Genomic DNA, 25,730 nt, shown 5'->3' with positions numbered 1-25,730 from the left:
GCCACCCCCAGAGGCCCGGGTTGGATTCCCGGCTCTGCTACGAAATTTGAAAAGTGTTACGAGGGCTGGAACGGAGTCCACTCAGCCCCGCGAGGTCAACTAAGTAGAGGTGGGTTCGATTCTCTCCTCAGCTATCCCGGAAGTGGTTTTCCAGGATTTTCCCACTTCTCCTCCAGGCAAATGCCGGCATGGTACCTAACTTAAGGCCACGACCGCTTCCCACCCTCTATCCCTCCTAATTTTCCAATCCCCCACCAACACAGCAGGTGAGGACGCCTGCGCGAGGTACTGACCATCCTCCCCAGTTGAATCCTCCTACCCAATGTCTGAAGCTCCAGAACACTGCCCTTGAGGCGGTAGAGGTGATATCGCTTGCTGAGTCCGAGGGAAAAACCAACCCTGGAGGGTAAGCAGATTAGGAAAGAAAGAAAAAAGTGCATAGACAGAATAGTAAAGAGAACTCTAGCGGCGCTTGTCGGAAGTAACTCGAGGACAAGTTTAGAGTGATTTCCAGGCCTTGTGTATCTCGTAGGCAACGCTCCAGATAAGTATCACTTCCAGGAAGCCGCGGATATAGTTCATGCAGCTTCTGAAGTTGTTAATAGTAGCAAGTGTTAACAATACTGATCAGCTTAAAATCTGGGGACATTACAGCGGTGTATTGGGTCCGTGGGGATGTAATATTTCTGGTATTGTGACCAGAAAACACGTTTGAATTGATGATAAGTCCAGTGTCATGGAAGCTACTGTCGCGAACAGAATGAAACGTCTTTTGATGGGTGGCAGAGCGGCACTGCAACGGTTGTTTCCTTGTAATTATTTCGTTTCGTTGTACAACAGTTGTGTCTCCGAACTGTTAACTCTGTATAGGTCTTTGGGATATTATCTTCCCACCTCGTATATACGTAACGGGTTTAGGGAGATTATCTTCCCAGTTGTTTCAGAGCATGCAGTTCCACTTGCTAGTGTAAGAGGGCTGCACAATTTGATTTCAAACTTAATAACCTGATCGCTACTACGACCTAAATCACTAGGTGGGAAGTATATTTCCCAGTGGTTCCTAGCACGCGTACAGTGGCTGTCACTTTGGGTTCAGTTGCAGTGAAACGGTGTCTGTAGGAAGAAGGAGTGGAATACTCAACACAGAAGATTTCTAAAGATTAGTATACACTTCTGAGATGCAGTTTATCATGTTTTATTCAAGGACCAAATGTATTTGTGCCATGAATATGTAACTACTGCAAGCTATTGAAATACTGAACAGATAAACGTTGACTCAACTAAGTGTAAATAACAAGGATAATGGGCGCCACCTGCAAAACAATTGCAGGAATATTTAATTATGTAGAGCAACGAGCCACTCCCTCTCCCAAGGCGACGGTCATCAGGCTGACGAGGCTCCAGACTTGCTTTATAACCTTACCTGTTGCTATATAACCCCTGAAATTAAATTTGGGTAACATGCCAGGTTCAGCCTTACTCCACTGACAAAAGACTCACTTTAAGTTTGACTCTCTGACTTTACTCCCAGAATAAGAACTAATATGTGACAAACACCAACAAAATCAACAATTATGCAACCCACTTAGTGCTTGCTGTTTACATAGAGCAAATATACACAATACTACCCAACAAAATCATCTCTTCATGAAATTTACTCGTTTGCCGTCTACAAAGGCAAATTACAAACCATTAAAATTACCAATAAAAAATAGAACATCATTATACTTTTAACATACCTCCAGGTAAGAGCCCCACTGCACTCCACTGTTACCGTGAATCCTAATCTGGTAGAGAAAAGTACGACGACTATTTCTCTACATATGGATGCAACCTTCTATACGAGGAGCATTCCTAACCTTATTTACACTTCTTCGTCGACGTCTTGAATCCTTTCCAATTGCTGGCTGGACAGAAGGCGTTACATGTCCGGAGGCAAGCAAACAGCAAAATTCTCCATCTACTGAAGCTGCATACTCGGGTGACAAGTTACAAACAAACACTTTCTTTTCATAGAATGTCCACTGCAAAGCCGGTAAGTCGTTGAGATTATACCATGTTCCCTCCGTAACAGATACTCACGAACAATAGCAGATCGTATAGCAAACTGCGCAAATACGTAGCTCCCGCAGACCGGTACAAATGAGAAACACGCAGAATCAGCATCAGAGTCGGAATAAGTATCAGAATCAGAGTGAGAATCAGAATGACTCGCCATCAGTGGCGGCTCGTGACAAAATTTTTAGGAGGTTCACAACATTTCTGTTCATGTCTCAAATCAGCAAAAGAGTAACATAGGTACATAAATCATTTCACTAACAGTTGTACGGTTCCTTCTTCACAAATACTTTGTAGAACCCCTGTAACCGAGGATAAATTTTATACGAGACTAATTTGTTAGTGTAGAACAAAAGTAAAATTCACAATAACTTTACTACACTGAGATTATTGAAGGATGCGAGCACTATTCTTGGTTTTTAAACAGCACGAATTTCACCTGGGTGTTAGTGTAGAACCAAACCAAACCTCATGGCCTACCAAGCAACTGCTGCTCAGCCCGGTGGTCTGCAGATTACGAGGTGTCGTGTGGTTAGCACGACGAATACTCTCGGCCGTTATTCTTGGCTTTTTTGACCGCCATCTCACCGTCAGATAGCTCCTCAATTGTAATCACGTAGACTGAGTGGACCTCGAACCATCCCTCAGATCCAGGTTAAAATCCCTGACCTGGCCGGGAATCGAACCCGGGGCCTCCGGGTAAGAGGCAGGCATATTACCCCTACACCGCGGGCCGGCTGTCTTAGTGTAGAACAATAGTAAAATTCATAATAGCTTTACTGCACTGCGAACACTGAAGGATGCGAGCACTATTCCTAGTTTTTAAACAGCACGAAGTTCACCTGGGTATGACGAGAAGCATAGAAGGAATATGTACCGCATTTACCGGTAATTTTTTTAAAAATAATTATTTCCGAATTGACCCCAATAGTCTCCACATTATCTCGGTTAGTTAGGGTTCTACTGTATCACATGGTAATTACTCTCATTTTGCAAATTATAGCCACTACTCTAAACAATTTAGCATGCAGTACAAACAACAATACTAGATCATGCTTATTTAAATGATAGGATTTAGATTAGCTACTCACGTAAATGCTGATTATTTGTACAGGAAAGCAATCCTTCTGTCTTTCAATCGCGCAAATTTCTCAAACACTTTACGATTGAAGTCACTGATGTTGTTGACAAATCTCTTCTCAATAACAAGCATAGCCAGCGCTGACAGTCTTTCTCCAGTCATGGTGTTCCTCAGAAACGTTTTAATTCGTATTCAAAGTAGAAAAACACCTCTCAGGCTCCGCTGTCGTAATTGGGGTTGTGACAACAATTCGGAGTAATTCGCATAATTGTGGAAATGTGTCCCTATCTAGTTCATTGTCAAGCAGAAACTGCAACATGGAAATGGCCCCATCATCTTTCTGAAAGCCATTTCTCATATACAATACTTCTAGTTCAGTCTTCAGCTGTATCTTATTTAGGCAGGGATACATATGCGCCATTGTATTCAGTTCTCTTTCTGGAAAAGAGTCTGAACAGACACCAAAATGCCTATTCAGAATTAGGGTACAAGCGAAATATGCCGGTAATGTAATGCAATAGTAGCTCCTGGGAGGCTGAGGCTAACTATAATAGGGGAGGTGGCGGACCCTTGTGGTCAACTGTAATACTGCCACTGGGTTGAGGGTGGCTCTAGACGACAAGGCACGTACCTTACCGTGCTCCTCGCTAATGGGAATATCAGTGCAGAAAACCATGACGTCATCTGCTTTGCGCATGCGTATAGTCTTCAGCACAATAGCGCATTATCCAGTGTGCTCGCTGCACTGTCAGTCAAAACGAACAACTGTCGGTGTAACGGAGCTTCGATATAAGTCGATTGTCGAATGCTTTCGATCGATTGTCGAAATCAGGTCGAAAGAAAAGAATGAATGCGTAAATATGTAATAAAACTGGGTGTTCACGTGCTCCTGTGCTCCTGAGAGCCCACCGCCACTGCTCGCCGTACACGCGTACACACTTATATATGCTTGCTACACGTGGTTATAGCGTCCTGAAAAGTTAACTGGTAGCAACGCTCTCACAGGCACTTCTTGACGCGTCACTCAGTCAACCCAACCTCGCTTAAAACAAAGCCCTCGTATTTTCTATCGAGTGTCAGATGTAACATAGAACGTCCACTCACGTATATCCACATTGATCCACTCCAGTCTTCAGCCTATACCACCTGCCGTACCCCGTGTTTCCAAGCCACTTTGTTGCAACACACACAACTGACCTCAACCGTCCTTCCCGATATAGTCGCTGTTTTCCCGGTTGCACAATCCTTACGGCTAGGCCATATTTACAGACTCTTACCCAAACGGAAATTTATACAAAATATAATGATGCACATATGCAATATTCCCTAACTATACATTTTTCTTATAATATTACGTTTCTACATTGTAAATAAACAAAATTACATGATTTTAACATTACAAACTATATACGAAAATTTTCTAACCTAAAAACTCGGGGATCGTACATACGTACGGTTACAAATATCATAATGATCCATCCGTTGTGTCATTTGGAATACTACTAACAGAATCAATGATACATAACACTGTCCTCCACCACAATAACACGCAGTTACCTACACATGGCAGATGCCGCCCACCCTCGTCGGAGGGTCTGCCTTACAAGGGCTGCACTCGGCTAGAAATAGCCACACGAAATTTAAAAAAAATGATAATTTCATAGTTTTTCTACAACTTAGTAAGATGTCATTTCAAAATTGTTTACGTATTTTTCAAACTTACTATAATTCCTTATTCTAAAACTGTTTTAAGTTTCCCCTTATGACGACGGACAAAGATGTTATTGTCATTTGCACTTAGCCAGTACTTGGATTTTATGCAAGATCTAGGCCTAATTTTGCTTGGACTGTATTTGTGTTATTTAGTTCTTCTAATAAGTGGTTTCAAATCATAAACATAGGTAAAGCATGTTTCCTCTAATAGTAACTTGGTAATAATAATAATAATACAGTATTATATTGGAACTATTTGTAGGCTGATTACTACTGCTCTGAATATGGAAGCAAAGATTGAAGTCTGGCTGAATGAAATATCAGAAGAACAAGCTGTGAACTCGGAGGAAGGTGGAAACTCTGATGCTGAAGATCGTGTCCAGTACTCTGGTAGGTAAGAAAAAAACAATGTTCAACCCATGCAACCTATTATGATTGGTATTCCTATACATAGTGTCTTATAGGTTCATGTTATCTTTTATTGGCAGGTCAAGAAGTCAAGAAGATTTTTATTACTTCCTGGATATTGCGATTGCCAATTCATACACAGTGTACAAAGCGGGAATGAAAGAGAAGACAAAAGGTACATCACACCTGAAGATAAGGTCACAACTAGTAAATGAACTGATAGTTATTTTCGAGCAAGAAACGCCCTGGCTATTCCCCAGCGAACGGGCGTAGAAGGAAGAGAAACAGGTCTGATGGACAAGCAACGATCGAAAATACGGCGAGATTATTAGATATCGACAGCCATCTACCTGAGCTAATAAAAACATATCGTCGCTTTGCACAGTGTAGTATCGAGTAAAAGGAGTAACATGAAATGTAATGTTGCATTATGTAAATCATTCTTTGAACCATTTCACAAATCATAGACAGTATTTTCAAATTTTTCTACAACCAAAGTAAATTAGGTTTGAGAGATTTCATTATCATTTTTTAATCCATAGGCCATGTAGTATGTAATGTTATTGTATTATATTGATGGCAATAAAGTAATTAATACGTAATGAGCGCATTATCATAAATATTTTTAAGTGGGAAATTATTATCAAACTGCCCACACACAGATGTTACCTATCTGGAACGGTCAGTGGGATACTAATTTCCCACCGCACATTTTACGAAATAAGATGTAAATCCATAAACTAGTTGTACATCCATAGTCTTACATACATTTCATGTACAAATTAACCATAAAATAGATTTTTTAATACCCCCAGTCATTTGCCCTATAAAGGGTTAATTCAGTGGCGGCTCGTGGATATCAGCAGTGGGGGGCGCACCTTAGTTTCATAATTCCACAAATATCTCAAGTTCTTCAAAACATGTTATCAAGATACACAATTCGAACACTATACGGTGCAATGCATACGCAATTGTTTTGATTATTATTATTATTATTATTATTATTATTATTATTATTATTATTATTATTATTATTATTATTATTATTATTATTATTATTATTATTATTATTATTATTATTATTATTATATCCCTTTACTGGCAGGACCTAGTGTTTACAGTGCACTATGTCTTCTGGTATGGGCTAGAGCAATTTTGTTACTTTCATTGATCTGTCTCTGTCTTATCCTTGGCTTTGACAATATGAAAGTGACTGAGGTATGAGCGATGCTAGTAATTCCATTCCTTCTGCAGCCAGTCCCTGCTATGAATGGTGTGAAAATGTTGCTCATAGGGTCGGTTGGTGCGTGCCTTTCAGTGGGCTTCGCAGACTGACATGTAACAGCAACTTCTGGCTCAGTGAGGAAAGCAACGGGAAACTACCTCACTCCTCATTTCCCTAGTATGCCTCTTCAGTGATGCCTAGGCCATCTATGACAGCTGATGGCAGAGCTGTTGAGGATCCAACCAGCCTTAGGGCTGAAGACTGAACATACATAATAATAATAATAATAATAATAATAATAATAATAATAATAATAATAATAATAATAATAATAATAATAGAAGCTCACTGGAAGAGATCATGTGTGTAGTGGAGCTCCGCGATCTTAACATCCTTTCTCGCGTTCTGTGTAGTGTTAATGGGTATCAGGGAGTATTTGAGCATTTAATTGGTGTGGTGGTTGTGTGAACGTGTTATCTTAAGAGTCTAGAGCTTGTTTTAGTTTATTTGAGGGCATAATTTTATTTCATCTTATTGCCCTAAGTGCCTCCATGCTGGATTTTGCTACAATTGCTCCATAGATAAATTAGTAAGAGTGTATTTTGGTTGCTAACCTTGCCCTAACAACCACCCACTCGCTAAATTTTCTTGGTCTCCATAGATACTACCATCTAGATATATAACTCCACTCTTCCAGTGAGGCGTTTCTAAGGCAACAGATCTTTGCCTACTGCTGGGAGCCATCTTGGTGGTCTGCGATAATACAATAATAAACACCAGCTACCCGTACGGATTAACAACCCTTACGATGAGAGTGAATCAGACATCAGTGATTCGCTCGCCCCGGGCTCATGCCCCCCAGCTAAAATCAACCATGAATATAGCATGATGGAAACAACAGTAACAAAGCAACTACCTCAGTCCCGAGCTGACAACAGCAAAGGTAAACCTGGTCATTCGGATTCTGGGGGACCAGGACATCATGCTGGGAAGAGTCGGAGCTTCCCAAAACTCCTCAAACCTAAGGAAACCAAATTCATTGGTACACTAAACGCACAAACCCTGACCAAAATAGGGAAACTCAAGACAGTCACGGATACTTGTGACAGATTTAGGATTCTGATACTTGCAATACAAGAAACACGATTTCGCGACTCCGATCATTTTGACTCCTGTGGTTACCGCTTCTACAAGGGGAAGCCAGCAACAAAAGTGCCAAATAGCAACCTGTATGTGTTGGGAACTGGATTCCTAGTACACAACAGCATCCAGAACTCTGTGATAAATTTCACGTCACCTTCAGAACGCCTCTCCTTGCTCACAGTTAAATGCGCCAATAAAGCCTATACACTAATTAATGCACACGCTCCAGTCAACAGTGAACCTGACAAAAACAAGGTTGAAAAATTTTGGTCACTACTCGAACGGGCACTTACCAAGATCCCTCAGCATCATGTAAAAATTCTCCTTGGAGATTTTAATGCGCAAATCGGCAGAGAAAGGGAACACAGGCATATTACTGGATGTTTCTCAGCACACAAGAAGACTAACGCAAATGGACACCGTTTAATCAACGTATGTGGAATGGCAAACCTCCAGCTGATGTCCACACACTTTAAGAAACCTCCACAAAAAATGACCACATGGAAATCGCCGATCAGTCACCTAGGCGAATACCAGATCGACCATGTAGCAATTACCAGAAAATTTTCCCCTGAAATTATGAACATCAGGGTACGCAAAGGTTATGTAGAGTCAGACCACCACCTCTCACAAATCAAAATCCGTTTCAGACCCAACCGAAGGAAATACCAAAAACCTACAATCCCACGCATTGACCCAGGTTATCTGCAAGAACATGCACATGAGTTTGCCCAGTCGTTGCGTGCAAATGCAAAAACATGGGATGCACTCCTTGAGACTATCCAAGAATCATCTACGAAACTTGGCCAACCACCCCGTAAACGGAAACATAGATGGTGGACTTCGGATTGTGACAGAGCACTGGAAACACGTATACGAGCCTGGAAGAATTGGCACAGTCATCAAACACCAGAGAATTGGCATATATTTTCAGAAACTCAGAAGCAAACGTCCAAAAGACTCAGACGAATTAAACGTGCATACCATAACAAGAGATTAGAGGAGATCGATAATGACTTCAAACGGAATAACACGAGAAATTTCTACAAAACCTTTCGCGAAGAACTGACCAGCTACAAGCCACCCACTCTTTCTTTTCGGCGCCCTGACGGAACTCTCGAAACAAATACAAAGGCTAACTGTGACATCCTGAAACAACACTTCGAAAAGTTACACAACTGCGAATCACCAACTGAGAAACTTCAATTCCACATACCCACTCCAAACACAGATTCCCTTCCACCGACCCATGAGGAGATAAGGAGCATCATATTACATCTCAAAAACAATAAAGCACCAGGAGAAGATGGTGTAATCGCCGAGATGCTTAAGATTGGAGGGGATCAAATGATCGACCAATTACAGGTCATCATTGCGAACATATGGGAAAGTGAAGTCATACCTGTAGATTGGAAAACTGCCCTGATCCATCCACTGCATAAGAAAGGTGACAAGATGGATCCAAACAACTACCGAGGTATTTCTCTTCTGTCAATAGCATACAAAATTCTTTCACGTGCTCTGCTTACCAGATTGGAACAACAGACAGAAGATAAGATCGGCGAATATCAGGCGGGCTTCCGTCCACATCGATCGTGCGTGGAACAGATCTGGAACCTGAAGATGATACTCCAACACCGCCAGTCAAACCGCACAGTAGTCACTTTCGTAGATTTTAAAAAAGCATACGACTCAATAGACCGTGGTACCCTGTTCAATGTTCTTCGAGAATACGGTGTTGATAACAAAACACTCACGTTAATCCAACAAACCTTAACAGATACAACCTCTAAGGTGAAGTTCATGGGTGAAATCTCTGCACCCTTTGAAATAAAAACAGGCGTTAGACAAGGTGATGGATTGTCCCCACTTCTGTTCAACCTAGTACTGGATAAGGTCATTAAAACATGGGAGAAAGAAGTACCCGGAATAAACATGGGAACGAAAAGTAAACGGATTAACATTAAATGCCTTGCCTTTGCTGACGATCTAGCAATAATTACCCGGACTCCCGAAGAAGCCAGGCACGCCATCGAGAAGCTTCACGAGATTGCAATAAAAACTGGTCTCCACATCTCTTATGAAAAAACGCAATACATGGACTCCAAGTGCACACACCTAACATCACTAGCGACCAAATATGGCAACATTTTACAAGTCAAACAATTCCAGTACTTGGGTGAAATTATTGGTGATTCAGGCAATGAAAAAGCAGCCAACAAAATGCGCGCAGAAAAACTACGTAAAGCATACCTAATCACCTACAAGTTCTACAATAAGAAATCAATATCCACAAAAGCCAAACTCCGACACTACCACACCGTTGTCCTCCCTGAGGCACTCTACGCAACTGAGACATCAGCACTTACCATTAACATCAAGGACATCGAGAAAATTGAACGACAGGTACTGAGGAAGATATTCGGGCCCAAGTTTCAAGAGGGTAAATGGATGCGAAGAAGCTCGGAAGAACTCTATGCATTAACTGAGCGATTCTCTTCAGTCGCACGCAAACGGCGTATGAAATTTTATGGACATCTAGCACGAATGGATGACTCACGACTGACTAAGAAGATATTTCTTATTATCAATGGAAACCGACAATCCAAAGCTCGCTGGCTCGTGGATGCACAAAAGGACCTCGCAGAAGTCGACGTTGATCCAATGGCAACCACAAGGAATACATACAGACAAAAGATCAACAGCCATAAATTTGCACCCAAGAATCCATCTGAGAAAAGCTTGAAACTCAAAAACTCGTGGACACAAGAAAGACGGCAGGCCCATAGTGAAAGGATGAGGAAGTTTTGGGAAGATAAGAAGAACAAGAAGATGAAGAATACCAGTGCTATTTAATGGTTCCACGTGCTCCTTAAGGGGCTAAACGAATGTATATATATATATATAATAATAATAATATTTGCCTGTTCTTGTCCACCATCGAGTTATGTTTACGAATAGTTTCATTGTAGTGATCACTTACAGCATTTCAAAGTCCATGGTACTATTGATATCACCCCTGTGGTGATCCATTTATCTCCTTTCCTAGAACGGGAGAATAGCGGGCAAGGAAAGCAGTAAAAGGTTTCTGAGATATCACTTCCACATATCCGCGAGTTCTTGTTATATACGTCAGGAGAACTAATTTGTCTTTGGAAAGCCCTATTTTCATTTTTCTTTGTCTCCGGTTTTTTCAACAAGAAGTCTGGTGTCGGCCTAAAACACTCCTTCAGTTCGACTTTCTTCTCGGTAGAAAGAGAAGAAAACGTTAGTTCTTTAATATGTTCGACGGTAATCATACTGTACGAAGTGCATACATAACACTACGCCTACATATAAATCACAACCTTTCTCCTAATTTCACCTTGTCACAGTCGCATCACGGTCATTCACCAACACAAAGTTAAACATCGCGCTCTCCAGTGAGTATGGCCAACATGAGTCAAGTGCGAGGAGCCAGTAGTTACAGTCGTTACTCGTTTCGTTAGTTAATAATCCTAAAAATTACAAGACTATTTTAAATGTATACCGGCACATTTAACTCAGGTAAGTGCCTCAGTAAAATAGTTCCTAGTTTTAGGAGAGAAATGGCATAAACTGACCCCTGTTAAATAGAAATCAGATCACCAATGTTTCGGGTAGGTTGGCTGCAACGATGGGCCGCGGCAGAAACGCGCCGGAATTTCCGTAGAACAGCACATCTCTACTGCGCCTCTGATTGGCTCCCTCAAGGCCAGTCAAGCGAGACTCGGGAGTATTTGGTCCGCTGTGAGAGAGCGCCCTCCTGCGTAGGGCCAGCAGCGCATCGCGCCGCAGCACAGTACAACTCGCGCCCTTGATAATAATCTTATAGTAAAATATTTCCCTTGTTAACGTTTAAGATTAAAATTCCCGAATTTAATGGAACCCCGTGGGGGGCGCGCGACTTAGCGCCTCCCAAACGAGCCGCCACTGGGTTAATAACAAAACGCTTGTGTTTATGAGTCCCAGGTCTAATACCTAGTAGGCGGCTGAGAAAAAACCAGTGACTCCGTGGCGCAACGGTAGCGCGTCTGACTCCAGATAAGAAGGTTGCGTGTTCGAATCACGTCGGGCTTAAGGAACTTTTGTAAGTGTTTATTGCTGTATCATATTCATAGATCTCTGAAAGTAGATATACGCTAAAGGAGGGGAGAGAATTCTATGGTATAATAATAGTCCTGTTGTACAATCCTAAACGAGTTATTCTTCCGAGAAGATGGTGGCGTCCTTCCTGTAAAGATGTAGATGCATAGTGTAACTGATCTGCGACATCGTTCCAAATCTAATTTACGCACATTTGGAGGAAATTCAATGAACTAGTGCGGCTAGTCTAGTATTGTTGCTCAAAACCGTCGCGGGAACAGTGTCTATTCGCCTACACATTCCCCCCTTACTATTTTCACGAAAACAGTGTCTAACAAATTCTATTAAAATCACACACCAGATGATAATAAAATAGAGGTTGTATTTCCAGTCCCAGATTAATATGGAAATGTAGAGTTTAGCTATCGACCAGTACAAAAAAAAGGAAAACATGGCCAGGAGTGGGATTCGAACCCACGCCCTCAGAGAGCACCAGAATTCTTCGGACCTTCGTCGTACAGGCAAAGTATTCCCTTGAGTCAGGCGCCTTAGACCGCTCGGCCATCCTGACACAGAGCCGTCTGCTCAATGGAGGAGGCCATAAATTTACCTTCAGTATCCAGAGTCTCCTTTACTCGCTTTTGTGACTGTAGTGGTCCTCCTCTGCGGTGCAGTGGATAGTCTGATTAGCAGCCAGCCCCAGAGGCCCGGGTTGGATTCCCGGCTCTGCTACGAAATTTGAAAAGTGTTACGAGGGCTGGAACGGGGTCCACTCAGCCCCGGGAGGTCAACTAAGTAGAGGTGGGTTCGATTCCCACCTCAGCCATCCATGAAGTGGTTTTCCAGGATTTTCCCACTTCTCCTCCAGGCAAATGCCGGCATGGTACCTAACTTAAGGCCACGACCGCTTCCTACCCTCTATCCCTCCTAATCTTCCAATCCCCCACCAACACAGCAGGTGAGGACGCCTGCGCGAGGTACTGACCATCCTCCCCAGTTGAATCCTACTACCCAATGTCTGAAGCTCCAGAACACTGCCCTTGTGGCGGTAGAGGTGATATCGCTTGCTGAGTCCGAGGGAAAAACCAACCCTGGAGGGTAAGCAGATTAGGAAAGAAAGAAAAAAGTGCATAGACAGAATAGTAAAGAGAACTCTAGCGGCGCTTGTCGGAAGTATCTCGAGGACAAGTTTAGAGTGTTGTATTTCCAGGCCTTGTGTATCTCGTAGGCAACGCGCCAGATAAGTATCACTTCCAGGAAGACGCGGATATAGTTCTAGCAGCTTCTGAAGTTGTTAATAATAGCGAGTGTTAACAATACTGATCAGCTTATAATCTGAGGACATTACATGGCGTATTGGGTCCTTGGGGATGTAAAATTTCTGGTATTGTGCCCAGTAAACACGTTTGAATTGATGATAAGTTCAGTGTCATGGAAGCTACTTTCGCGAACAGAATGAAACGTCACTTGATGGGTGGCAGAGCGGCACTGCAACGGTTGTTTCCTTGTAATTATTTCGTTTCGTGGTACAACAGTTGTGTCTCCGAACTGTCAATAATAAAACGCTTGTTTTTATGAGTGCCAGGTCTAGTACCTGGTAGACGGTTGAGAAACATCCGTGACTCCGTGGCGCAACGGTAGCGCGTCTGACTCCAGATCAGAAGGTTGCGTGTTCGAATCACGTCGGGGTCAAGGAACTTTTGTAAGTGTTTATTGGTGTATCATATTCATAGATCTCTGAAAGTAGATATACGCTAAAGGAGGGGAGAGAATTCTATGATATAATAATAGTCCTGTTCTACAATCCTAAATGAGTTATTCTTCCGAGAAGATGGTGGCGTATTTTCTGTAAAGATATAGATGCATAGTGTAACTGATCTGCGACATCGTTCCAAATGTTATTTACGCACATTTGGAGGAAATTCAATGAACTAGTGCGTCTAGTCTAGTATTGTTGCTCAAAACCGTCGCGGGAACAGTGTCACTGCCTTCGTAATGTCCAGGTCGTACTGTACCTCTGATGACGTCACGCTTTGGGGGGGACTTGAAGGCGATACGCATACGCTCCGCTTGAATAACACACTCGTTTAAATTACTTAAAGAACTGTTAACACCTTATAAAACCAAAACCTATCCTCAAACATTTGTTAATTCTGACATACAATGAATATCCTTCTCCGTAACGTTCTATTTTCTCGCGTATATACGTTCGTTTGCGTGAGTACAGCCTAACACTTTGAGACATATTCTTGCGATTTTATCCATTTTCTGGTCAACTGGAACATTCACATCATACACACTGACAGAAAACATGTAGCCAATTACCATTACTATTTATTACAAATATAAATTATTTCTGTACCTCACTGAACACTGCAGCTTTCCTGGACCTCTTACAGGAAGTTACACCAGTATGGAGTAGGTCTGCTCTCTTTGAAGCACATTGTTGAATACACAAGTCGGTGTGAATTTTGGAAAAGTTATTTAAAAATATATTCACCCAAATATATATAGGCCTACACGGTCCGGCCAGGTCTTCCAATTTCTTCCCGCAGTCACAAATGACTAGGGAATCAGCCAACTGCATTGACTCCAAAGCCAGGGATTTTGTGACACACTTAGGATCGTCTGAATTTAGAAATATCATCTTTTTATATATATATATCTGACACCAACATACAATATACTTTGTACACCTCAATTCCAAGCTCTATTAACATGTCTGATGGATACTTTGTCCGACTCGATGGCTGAACTGTCAGCGTACTGGCCTTCGGTTCACAGGGTCCCGGGTTCCATTCCCGGCCGGTTCGGGGATTATAACGTTAATTGGTTAATTCCAATGGCACGGGGGCTGGTGTAGGTGTTGTCTTCATCATCATTTCATCCTCATCACGACGCGCAGGTCGCCTACGGGAGTCAAATAGAAAGACCTGCACCTGACGAGCCGAAGCACTAAAAGCCATACGACATTTCACTTCATTTCATGGATACTTTAAGCCCCCTCGATTTAGGAAATTCAGATATCTTACTTCTGGAGACAGTTTTTTTTTTTTTTTTTTTTTTTGCTAGTTGCTTTACGTCGCACCGACACAGATAGGTCTTATGGCGACGATGGGACAGGGAAGGGCTAGGAGTGGGAAGGAAGCGGCCGTGGCCTTAATTAAGGTACGGCCCCAGCATTTGCCTGGTGTGAAAATGGGAAACCACGGAAAACCATTTTCAGGGCTGCCGACAGTGGGATTCGAACCTACTATCTCCCGAATACTGGATACTGGCCGCACTTAAGCGACTGCAGCTATCGAGCTCGGTTGGAGACAGTTCATAAATAAGATCTGAATCTGTCAGAAGATAAGATTTACATAAATCACACACTGCTGTTTGATACTCATTTTTTTTCTATTTGCTTTTCATCGCACCGACACAGATAGGTCTTACGGTGAGGATGGGACAGGAAAGGTCTAGGAATGGGAAGGAAGCGCCCATGGCCTTAATTAAGGTAGAGCCCCAGCATTTTCCTGGCGTGAAAATGGGAAACTACGGAAAACCATCTTCAGGGCTGCCGACAGTGGGGTTCGAACCCATTGTCTGCCGAATACTGGATACTGACCGCAGTTAAGCGAATGCAGCTTTCGAGCTCGGTGATACTCAAAACCAAGACTTGCATTTTCAAATACACCAAATTCAGATAAGCCGTAGGTCTGATTACATAAAAATATAGGGCCTACCTAATGTTACCCATGTTTATGACATAATAAAAAAAATTAACTCACCATCTGGACGGGACACTCTTATTTCTCTCAGGATGTGTTTTCACGCAACTGTGTTGTGATTAACTATTAAATTCTCCCTGGGAATAGCCTTCTTCCATAACATAACTCGTTCTTCATCAGAAGGAAACACTAATACCCGAGTGTACTCTCCTTGTTTATAATTAGCTTTGCAGCCAGGCACACAGCAACTTTTAGGCATGGTGATGTCCCTCACTGATCATCTTAATTTAAGTATATACAATTCGTGGTTAATAATAAAACACAGAATGCACTAACTCAATTAATTTTACACTATAAATATAACTTTACACAAATAAACTACGAAATTAAAACACTGAAGAACGATCTTCTTAACCAATAGCTTCACATAAATACACGCTCACACTAAGTTTTCTTCACTAATTAACGACTTTCCACTTAATAATGCAGTCGATGACGACCCATTCTCACATATATCTGAGTGAACACGTGGCCATCGTTAAAAATTTCAATAAAACTGCGAAAATCTATGTTTAACTCTACTAACTCAAGTGCTAACTTTCCCCCCTAACGATCAGCTGATTGCTTTCCCGCGCCCGTTACAGTACGGCCTGGACATCACGAAGGCAGTGACAGTGTCTATTCCCCTACACATTCCCCCCTTACTATTTACACGTAAACAGCGTCTAACAAATCCTATTAACATCACACACCGGATGACAATAAAATAGAGGTTGTATTTCCAGTCCCAGATTAATATGGAAATGTAAGTTTAGCTATCGACCAGTACAAAAAAAAGGAAAAACATGGTCAGGACTGGGATTCGAACCCACGCCAACAGAGGACCAGAATTCTTCGGACCTGCGTCATACAGGCAAGGTATTCCCTTGAATCTGGCGCCTTAGACCGCTCGGCCATCCTGACACGGAGCCGTCTGCTCAATGGAGGAGGCCATAAATTTACCTTCAGTATCCAGAGTCTCCTTTACTCGCTTTTGTGACTGTAGTGGTCCTCCTCTGCGGTGTAGTTGATAGTGTGATTAGCTGCCACCCCAGAGGTCCGGGTTGGATTCCCGGCTCTGCTACGAAATTTGAAAAGTGTTACGAGGCCTGGAACGGGTCCACTCAGCCCCGGGGGGTCAACTAAGTAGAGTTGTGTTCGATTCCCACCTCAGCCATCCTGGAAGTGGTTTTCCAGGATTTTCCCACTTCTCCTCCAGGCAAATGCCGGCATGGTACCTAACTTAAGGCCACGACCGCTTACTTCCCTCTATCCCTTCTAATCTTCCAATCCCCCAGCAACAGAGCAGGTGAGGACGCCTGCGTGAGGTACTGACCATCCTCCCCAGTTGAATCCTCCGACCCAATGTCTGAAGCTCCAGAACACTGCCCTTGAGGAGGTAGAGGTGAGATCGCTTGCTGAGTCCGAGGGTAAAACCAACCCTGGAGGGTAAGCAGATTAGTTGAGAAAGAAAAAAGTGCATAGACAGAATAGTAAAGAGAACTCTAGCGGCGCTTGTCGGAAGTATCTCGAGGACAAGTTTAGAGTGCTGTATATCCAGGCCTTGTGTACCTCGTAGGCAACGCTCCAGATAAGTATCACTTCCAGGAAGACGCGGATATAGTTCTAGCAGCTTCTGAAGTTGTTAATAATAGCGAGTGTTAACAATACTGATCAGCTTAAAATCTGGGGATATTACAGCGGCGTATTGGGTCCGTGGGGATGTAAAATGTCTGGTATTGTGCCAAGAAAACTCGTTTGAATTGATGATAAGTCCAGTGTCATGGAAGCTACTGTCGCGAACAGAATGAAACGTCACTTGATGGGTGGCAGAGCGGCACTGCAACGGTTGTTTCCTTGTAATTATTTCGTTTCGTGGTACAACAGTTGTGTCTCCGAACTGTTAATAATAAAACGTTTGTGTTTATGAGTGCCAGGTCTAATACCTGGTAGACGGTTGAGAAACATCAGTGACTCCGTGGCGCAACGGTAGCGCGTCTGACTCCAGATCAGAACGTTGCGTGTTCGAATCACGTCGGGGTCAAGGAGCATTTTTAAGTGTTTATTGGTGTATCATATTCATAGATCTCTGAAAGTAGATATACGCTAAAGGAGGGGAGAGAATTCTATGATATAGTAATAGTCCTGTTCTACAATCCTAAATGAGTGATTCCTCCGAGAAGATGGTTTCGTCTTTCCTGTAAAGTTGTAGATGCATAGTGTAACTGATCTGCGACATCGTTCCAAATCTAATTTACGCACGTTTGGAGGAAATTCAATGAGCTAGTGCGTCTAGTCTAGTATTGTTGCTCAAAACCTTCGTGGGAACAGTGTCTATTCCCCTACGCATTCCCGCCTTACTATTTTCACGTAAACAGTGTCTAACAAATTCCATTAACATCACACACCGGATAATAAAATAGAGGTTGTATTTCCAGTCCAAGATTAATATGGAAATGTAAGTTTACCTATCGACCAGTACAAAAAAGAAAGGAAAACATGGTCAGGAGTGGGATTCGAACCCACGCCCTCAGAGAGGACCAGAATTCTTCGGACCTGCGTCATACAGGCAAGGCATTCCCTTGAGTCTGGCGCCTTAGACCGCTCGGCCATCCTGACACGGAGCCGTCTGCTCAATGGAGGAGGCCATAAATTTACCTTCAGTATCCAGAGTCTCCTTTACTCGCTTTTGTGACTGTAGTGGCCCTCCTCTGCGGTGCAGTGGATAGTGTGATTAGCAGCCACCCCCAGAGGCCCGGGTTGGATTCCCGGCTCTGCTACGAAATTTGAAAAGTGTTACGAGGGCTGGAACGGGGTCCACTCAGCCCCGGGAGGTTAACTAAGTAGAGGTGGGTTCGATTCTCACCTCAGCCATCCCGGAAGTGGTTTTCCAGGATTTTCCCACTTCTCCTCCAGGCAAATGCCGGCATGGTACCTAACTTAAGGCCACGACCGTTTCCTACCCTCTATCCCATCTAATCTTCCAATCCCCCACCAACACAGCAGGTGAGGACGCCTGCGCGAGGTACTGACCATCCTACCCAGTTGAATCCTCCTACCCAATGTCTGAAGCTTCAGAACACTGCTCTTGAGGCGGTAGAGGTGATATCGCTTGCTGAGTCCGAGGGTAAAACCAACCCTGGAGGGTAAGCAGATTAGGAAAGAAAGAAAAAAGTGCATAGACAGAATAGTAAAGAGAACTCTAGCGGCGCTTGTCGGAAGTATCTCGAGGACAAGTTTAGAGTGTTGTATTTCCAGGCCTTTTGTATCTCGTAGGCAACACTCCAGATAAGTATCACTTCCAGGAAGACGAGGATATAGTTCAAGCAGCTTCTGAAGTTGTTAATGAATAGCGAGTGTTAACAATACTGATCAGCTTAAAATCTGGGGACATTACAGCGGCGTATTGGGTCCTTGGGCATGTAAAATTTCTGGTATTGTGCCCAGAAAACACGTTTGAATTGATGATAAGTCCAGTGTCATGGAAGCTACTGTCGCGAACAGAATGAAACGTCACTTGATGGGTGGCAGAGCGGCTGGAAATAATAATAATATTGCATTGAAAATTTTGAATATTATTAGGTCCCGAAATGTGGCATTCTTAGTCATTTTGTCGGTAATATTGGTAATAATTGCACATCATCATCATCATCATCTGTTTACCCTCCAGGTTCGGCTTTTCCCTCGGACACAGCGAGGGATCCCACCTCTACCGCCGCAAGGGCAGTGTCCTGGAGCTTCAGACTATTGGTCGGGGATACAACTGGGGAGTATGACCAGTACCTCGCCCAGGCGGCCTCACCTGCTATGCTGAACAGGGGCCTTGTGGAGGGATGGGATGATTGGAAGGGATAGGAATCGGCCGTGGCCTTAAGGAGGTTCGCCTGGAGGAGAAGTGGGAAACCACGGAAAACTGCTTCCAGGATGGCTGAGGTTGGAATCGAACCCACCTCTACTCATTTGACCTCCCGAGGCTGAGTGGACCCCGTTCCAGCCCTCGTACCACTTTTCAAATTTCGTGGCAGAGCCGGGAATCGAACCCGGGCCTCCGGGGGTGGCAGCTAATCACGCTAACCACTACACCACAGAGGCGGACAATAATTGCACATATTAAGTATAAAGATGTGTTCATGATAGCCATCTTTGTTTGTTTCCAGAGATGTTATGGAATAGACTGGTTACTTTGACATTGGAAAGCATGGGAGCATGGAAGTTGCAATGCAAATATGTTATTGTCATGACAGAGTTTGGCCTGAATTTTGCAAAGATAGGTTAGAGCCACTAAATTATACTTTTTTCTTGCCGTGCGTGCAGTATGCGCCGCGGCGATAGTTTAGAGCCTCTCGAAGGGAGTGTGGCCCCCGAAGGGGGCCACTGTTCGCATGACAGAGCTTGGCCTGGATTTTGCAAAGATAGGTTAGAGCAGGGATGGCGAACCTTTTCCAACTAGTGTGCCATTTTAACTCTGGTTTATTATTCTCATCTGTTGACTGTGCCACTTGTTGTTTTCCATTTCCATTACGGGATGTCTACAACCTCCCCCCCCCCCCCTCGCAACTTCCTTTCAATTTCCAGATTATGTTTCATAATACGTTATTTATTCATTTATTGAGTCATTTATTTATTTATTATACATATTTGCATAACGGGTGCAATATATCTTTTAAATATATTTGATTGCATGTTCCGCGGGGCCGCGGCGGTTTCCTACCCACTCGTAAGCCTATCCCATCGTCGCCACAAGTCCTATCTGTGTCAGTGCGACGTAAAACAAATTGTAAAAAAAATAAATATAAAAATCTATAGTACTAATATTGTGAATGGACTTCACTTCCCCCATTAGCTTCAGTATCTTCCCATGTTGTAGTTTGTACGCTCAACAATTAAACTAATTTCTCCCTCATCACAATTCTATAAGGAAATCTTATTTAAAAAAAAAACAGCTATCCTTGCTTGTAAGGTCACATTCATGCTTCCATCAAACAATCCTGCATATATGTGGGAGTTATCCAAATTAGCTTTCAACTGCTCCGAAACTTCTTCACTCATTTTTATTATTCTATCCTTGACAACAGTTCAGCTGGCTGGCATTTCTTTAATCTTGTTAATTATTAGTTGTTTGTTAGGGAAGTTTTCAAATAATGTGTTGGACGTCAATAAGAAACTTTCTTTCAACAACTCACCGTCAGAAATCTGTTTCCCATGCATGCTGTACTATGCAGTGAGACAGATAGAAACAGCCGCACTGATATTATTCCTTGGCCGGGAAGATGATACAAAAGAACTAGTTTGTTTGTGTAATGTTGGATATTTTGTGAAACAAACTCTCTTCTTTCTTCATTTGAAATGGAACAAACATTTGAATGACCAGTCTCAAAATTGCGCTTTACATTAAATGTGGGGATACAACTGTTTTCGAACACAGGCAACACATCTTTTTAACAGTCCGAATTCCCTTGGCCAGAGTTCTTGAAAAATACGGTCACCACCTTTGTTAAGTTTCTGTTTTTTTCGGCACCGAAAACATATTTGCGATGTCCGTATACAAAACCACCAGAAAACGACATTACCTCACTTGACTTTCGGACCTATCAGTGTAGCAGTGTTGCCATATTGCACGTCCGAATGGAACTAGTATTTAGATTTTCGATATTTATTTCTTACACGTGAAACGCTGTAAGATATGCACTGTCTGTATTACGAGACGTATATATAAAATATTATTATGTTCATGTGGCGTGTCACCGAAATCGTGTCCGCGTGTCACCTAGTGACACGCGTGGCATAGGTTCGCCATCCCTGGGTTAGAGCCACTAAATTATACTTTTTTCTTGCCGTGCGGGCAGTATGCGCCGCGGCGATAGTTAAGAGCCTTTCGAAAGGAGTGTGGTCCCCTTATGACAGAGGTTGGCCTGAATTTGCAAAGATAAATTACAGCTACTAAATTAGAGGAGTTGTAACATCCATGCTTTATGTTGTAACTTCCATGCTTCTCACCTATCTGAAATTCCTTGCTTTGTTGTAAAGTCAAAGTAACCAGTCTATACTATAACATCTCTAGAAACAAAGATGGCCATCATAAATATATCCTCCTACTTCTTGTGTGCAATTATTACCAATATTACGCACAAAATCACTAATAATGCTACATTTCGGGACCTAATAATATACAAAATGGATTACTAAACACATGTGAGTAATTTTCAATGCAATATCATTATTATTTCCAGTCCCCTACTTCTTTACCACTGCCGCAACAGTTGTTTCCTTCTAATTATTTCGTTTCGTGGTACAACAGTTGTGTCTCCGAACAGTTAATTATAAAACGCTTGTTTTTATGAGTGCCTGGTCTAATACCTGGTAGACGGTTGAGAAACATCCGTGACTCCGTGGCGAAACGGTAGCGCGTCTGACTCCAGATCAGAAGGGTGCGTGTTCGAATCACGTCGGGGTCAAGGAACTTTTGTAAGTGTTTATTGGTGTATCATATCCGTAGATCTCTGAAAGTAGATATACGCTAAAGGAGGGGAGAGAATTCTATGATATAATAATAGTCCAGTTCTACAATCCTAAATGAGTGATTCCTCCGAGAAGATGGTTTCGTCTTTCCTGTGAAGATATAGATGCATAATGTAACTGATCTGCTACATCGTTCCAAATGTAATTTACGCACGTTTGGAGGAAATTAAATGAACTAGTGCGTCTAGTCTAGTATTGTTGCTCAAAACCTTCGCGGGAACAGTGTCTATTCCACTACACATTCCCCCCTTACTATTTTCACGTAAACAGTGTCTAACAAATTCCATTAACATCACACACCGGATAATAAAATAGAGGTTGTATTTCCAGTCCCAGATTAATATGGAAATGTAGAGTTTAGCTATCGACTAGTACAAAAAAGGAAAAACATTGTCAGGAGTGGGATTCGAACCCCCGCCCTCAGAGAGGACCAGAATTCTTCTGACCTGCGTTGTACAGGCAAGGTATTCCTTTGAGTCTGGCGCCTTAGACCGCTCGGCCATCCTGACACAGAGCCGTCTGCTCAATGGAGGAGGCCATAAATTTACCTTCAGTATCCAGAGCCTCCTTTACTCCCTTTTGTGACTGTAGTGGTCCTCCTCTGCGGTGCAGTGGATAGTGTGATTAGCAGCCACCCCCAGAGGCCCGGGTTGGATTCTTGGCCCTGCTACTAAATTGGAAAAGTGTTACGAGGGCTGGAACGGGGTCCACTCAGCCCCGGGTGGTCAACTAAGTAGAGGTGTGTTCGATTCCCACCTCAGCCATCCTGGAAGTGGTTTTCCAGGATTGTCCCACTTCTCCTCCAGGCAAATGCCGGCATGGTACCTAACTTAAGGCCACGACCGTTTCCTTCCCTCTATCCCTTCTAATCTTCCAATCCCCCACCAACACAGCAGGTGAGGAAGCCTGCGCGAGGTACTGACCATCCTCCCCAGTTGAATCCTCCGACCCAATGTCTGAAGCTCCAGAACACTGCCCTTGAGGTGGTAGAGGTGAGAGCCCTTACTGAGTCCGAGGGAAAAACCAACCCTGGAGGGTAAGCAGATTAGGAAGGAAAGAAAAATGTGCATAGACAGAATAGTAAAGAGAACTCTGGCGGCGCTTGTCGGAATTATCTCGAGGACAAGTTTAGAGTGCTGTATTTCCAGGCCTTGTGTATCTCGTAGGCAACGCTCCAGATAAGAATTACTTCCAGGAACCCGCGGATATAGTTCAAGCTGCGTCTGAAGTTGTTAATAGTAGCGAGTGATAACAATACTGATCAGCTTAAAATCTGGGGGGGGGGGGGGACCAAGCTCGATAGCTGCAGTCGCTTAAGTGCGGCCAGTATCCAGTAATCGGGAGATTGTGGGTTCGAGCCCCACTGTCGCCAGCCCTGAAGATGGTTTTCCGTGGTTTCCCATTTTCACACCAGGCAAATGCCGGGGCTGTACCTTAATTAAGGCCACGGCCGCATCCTTCCACTTCCTAGGCCTTTCCTATCCCATCGTCGCCATAAGACGTAACTGTGTCGGCGCGACGTAAAGCCCCTAGGAAAAAAAAATCTGGGGACATTACAGCGGCGTATTGGGTCCGTGGGGATGTAAAATTTCTGGTATTGTGCCCGGAAAACTCGTTTGAATTGATGATAAGTCCAGTGTCATGGAAGCTACTTTCGCGAACAGAATGAAACGTCACTTGATGGGTGGCAGAGCGGCACTGCAACGGTTGTTTCCTTGTAATTATTTAGTTTCGTTGTACAACAGTTGTGTCTCCGAACTGTTAATAAAACGCTTGTGTTTATGAGTCCCAATTCTAATACCTAGTAGACGGTTGATAAACATCAGTGACTCCGTGGCGCAACGGTAGCGCGTCTGTCTCCTGATCAGAACGTTGCGTGTTCGAATCACGTCGGGGTCAAGGAATATTTGTAAGTGTTTATTGGTGTATCATATTCATAGATCTCTGAAAGTAGATATACGCTAAAGGAGGGGAGAGAATTCTGTGATATAGTATTAGTCCTGTTCTACAATCCTAAATGAGTGATTCCTCCGAGAAGATGGTTTCGTCTTTCCTGTAAAGATGTAGATGCATAGTGTAACTGATCTGCGACATCGCTCCAAATCTAATTTACGCACGTTTGGAGGAAATTCAATGAACTAGTGCGTCTAGTCTAGTATTGTTGCTCAAAACCTTCGCGGGAACAGTGTCTATTCCCCTACACATTCCCCCCTTACTATTTTCACGTAAACAGTGTCTAACAAATTCTATTAACATCACACACCGGATAATAAAATAGAGGTTGTGTTTCCAGTCCCAGATTAATATGGAAATGTAGAGTTTAGCTATCGACCAGTACAAGAAAAATATTGTCAGGAGTAGGATTCGAACCCACGCCCTCAGAGAGGACCAGAATTAGTCTGACCTGCGTCGTACAGGCAAGGTATTCCCTTGAGTCAGGCGCCTTAGGCCGCTCGGCCATCCTGACACAGAGCCTTCTGCTCAATGGAGGAGGCCATAAATTTACCTTCAGTATCCAGAGTCTCCTTTACTCGCTTTTGTGACTGTAGTGGTCCTCCTCTGCGGTGCAGTGGATAGTGTGATTAGCAGCCACCCCCAGAGGCCCGGGTTGGATTCTTGGCCCTGCTACTAAATTGGAAAAGTGTTACGAGGGCTGGAACGGGGTCCACTCAGCCCCGGGTGGTCAACTAAGTAGAGGTGTGTTCGATTCCCACCTCAGCCATCCTGGAAGTGGTTTTCCAGGATTGTCCCACTTCTCCTCCAGGCAAATGCCGGCATGGTACCTAACTTAAGGCCACGACCGTTTCCTTCCCTCTATCCCTTCTAATCTTCCAATCCCCCACCAACACAGCAGGTGAGGACGCCTGCGCGAGGTACTGACCATCCTCCCCAGTTGAATCCTCCGACCCAATGTCTGAAGCTCCAGAACACTGCCCTTGAGGTGGTAGAGGTGAGAGCGCTTACTGAGTCCGAGGGAAAAACCAACCCTGGAGGGTAAGCAGATTAGGAAGGAAAGAAAAATGTGCATAGACAGAATAGTAAAGAGAACTCTGGCGGCGCTTGTCGGAATTATCTCGAGGACAAGTTTAGAGTGCTGTATTTCCAGGCCTTGTGTATCTCGTAGGCAACGCTCCAGATAAGAATTACTTCCAGGAACCCGCGGATATAGTTCAAGCTGCGTCTGAATTTGTTAATAGTAGCGAGTGATAACAATACTGATCAGCTTAAAATCTGGGGGGGGGGGGGGACCAAGCTCGATAGCTGCAGTCGCTTAAGTGCGGCCAGTATCCAGTAATCGGGAGATTGTGGGTTCGAGCCCCACTGTCGCCAGCCCTGAAGATGGTTTTCCGTGGTTTCCCATTTTCACACCAGGCAAATGCCGGGGCTGTACCTTAATTAAGGCCACGGCCGCATCCTTCCACTTCCTAGGCCTTTCCTATCCCATCGTCGCCATAAGACGTAACTGTGTCGGCGCGACGTAAAGCCCCTAGGAAAAAAAATCTGGGGACATTACAGCGGCGTATTGGGTCCGTGGGGATGTAAAATTTCTGGTATTGTGCCCGGAAAACTCGTTTGAATTGATGATAAGTCCAGTGTCATGGAAGCTACTTTCGCGAACAGAATGAAACGTCACTTGATGGGTGGCAGAGCGGCACTGCAACGGTTGTTTCCTTGTAATTATTTAGTTTCGTTGTACAACAGTTGTGTCTCCGAACTGTTAATAAAA

At 43.5% G+C, this 25,730-nt stretch overlaps 8 non-coding genes across 8 annotated transcripts; 4 read left to right on the top strand and 4 right to left on the bottom strand.

The window, feature by feature from the left end:
• Positions 1-12,185: 12,185 nt before the first annotated feature.
• On the bottom strand, positions 12,186-12,303 carry TRNAL-CAA (transfer RNA leucine (anticodon CAA)). The gene is made up of 2 exons: positions 12,266-12,303; positions 12,186-12,230 (listed from the first exon to the last, which is right to left on the bottom strand). It is a non-coding gene; the product is annotated as a tRNA-Leu (tRNA).
• A 1,049-nt stretch (positions 12,304-13,352) lies between these two features.
• On the top strand, positions 13,353-13,424 carry TRNAW-CCA (transfer RNA tryptophan (anticodon CCA)). Its single transcript has one exon. It is a non-coding gene; the product is annotated as a tRNA-Trp (tRNA).
• Positions 13,425-17,456: 4,032 nt separating this feature from the next.
• TRNAW-CCA (transfer RNA tryptophan (anticodon CCA)) lies at positions 17,457-17,528 on the top strand. The gene has a single exon. It is a non-coding gene; the product is annotated as a tRNA-Trp (tRNA).
• Positions 17,529-17,985: 457 nt separating this feature from the next.
• Positions 17,986-18,103, bottom strand: TRNAL-CAA (transfer RNA leucine (anticodon CAA)). The gene is made up of 2 exons: positions 18,066-18,103; positions 17,986-18,030 (listed from the first exon to the last, which is right to left on the bottom strand). It is a non-coding gene; the product is annotated as a tRNA-Leu (tRNA).
• A 3,764-nt stretch (positions 18,104-21,867) lies between these two features.
• On the top strand, positions 21,868-21,939 carry TRNAW-CCA (transfer RNA tryptophan (anticodon CCA)). Its single transcript has one exon. It is a non-coding gene; the product is annotated as a tRNA-Trp (tRNA).
• Positions 21,940-22,394: 455 nt separating this feature from the next.
• On the bottom strand, positions 22,395-22,512 carry TRNAL-CAA (transfer RNA leucine (anticodon CAA)). The gene is made up of 2 exons: positions 22,475-22,512; positions 22,395-22,439 (listed from the first exon to the last, which is right to left on the bottom strand). It is a non-coding gene; the product is annotated as a tRNA-Leu (tRNA).
• Positions 22,513-23,830: 1,318 nt separating this feature from the next.
• On the top strand, positions 23,831-23,902 carry TRNAR-CCU (transfer RNA tryptophan (anticodon CCA)). Its single transcript has one exon. It is a non-coding gene; the product is annotated as a tRNA-Arg (tRNA).
• Positions 23,903-24,352: 450 nt separating this feature from the next.
• TRNAL-CAA (transfer RNA leucine (anticodon CAA)) lies at positions 24,353-24,470 on the bottom strand. Its single transcript has 2 exons — positions 24,433-24,470; positions 24,353-24,397 (listed from the first exon to the last, which is right to left on the bottom strand). It is a non-coding gene; the product is annotated as a tRNA-Leu (tRNA).
• Between the last annotated feature and the right edge of the window lie 1,260 nt (positions 24,471-25,730).

Source organism: Anabrus simplex, chromosome 3 (genome assembly GCF_040414725.1).
Source record: "Anabrus simplex isolate iqAnaSimp1 chromosome 3, ASM4041472v1, whole genome shotgun sequence".
NCBI classification, from domain to species: domain Eukaryota; kingdom Metazoa; phylum Arthropoda; class Insecta; order Orthoptera; family Tettigoniidae; genus Anabrus; species Anabrus simplex.
This window is presented reverse-complemented; position numbering and strand designations above follow the sequence as displayed.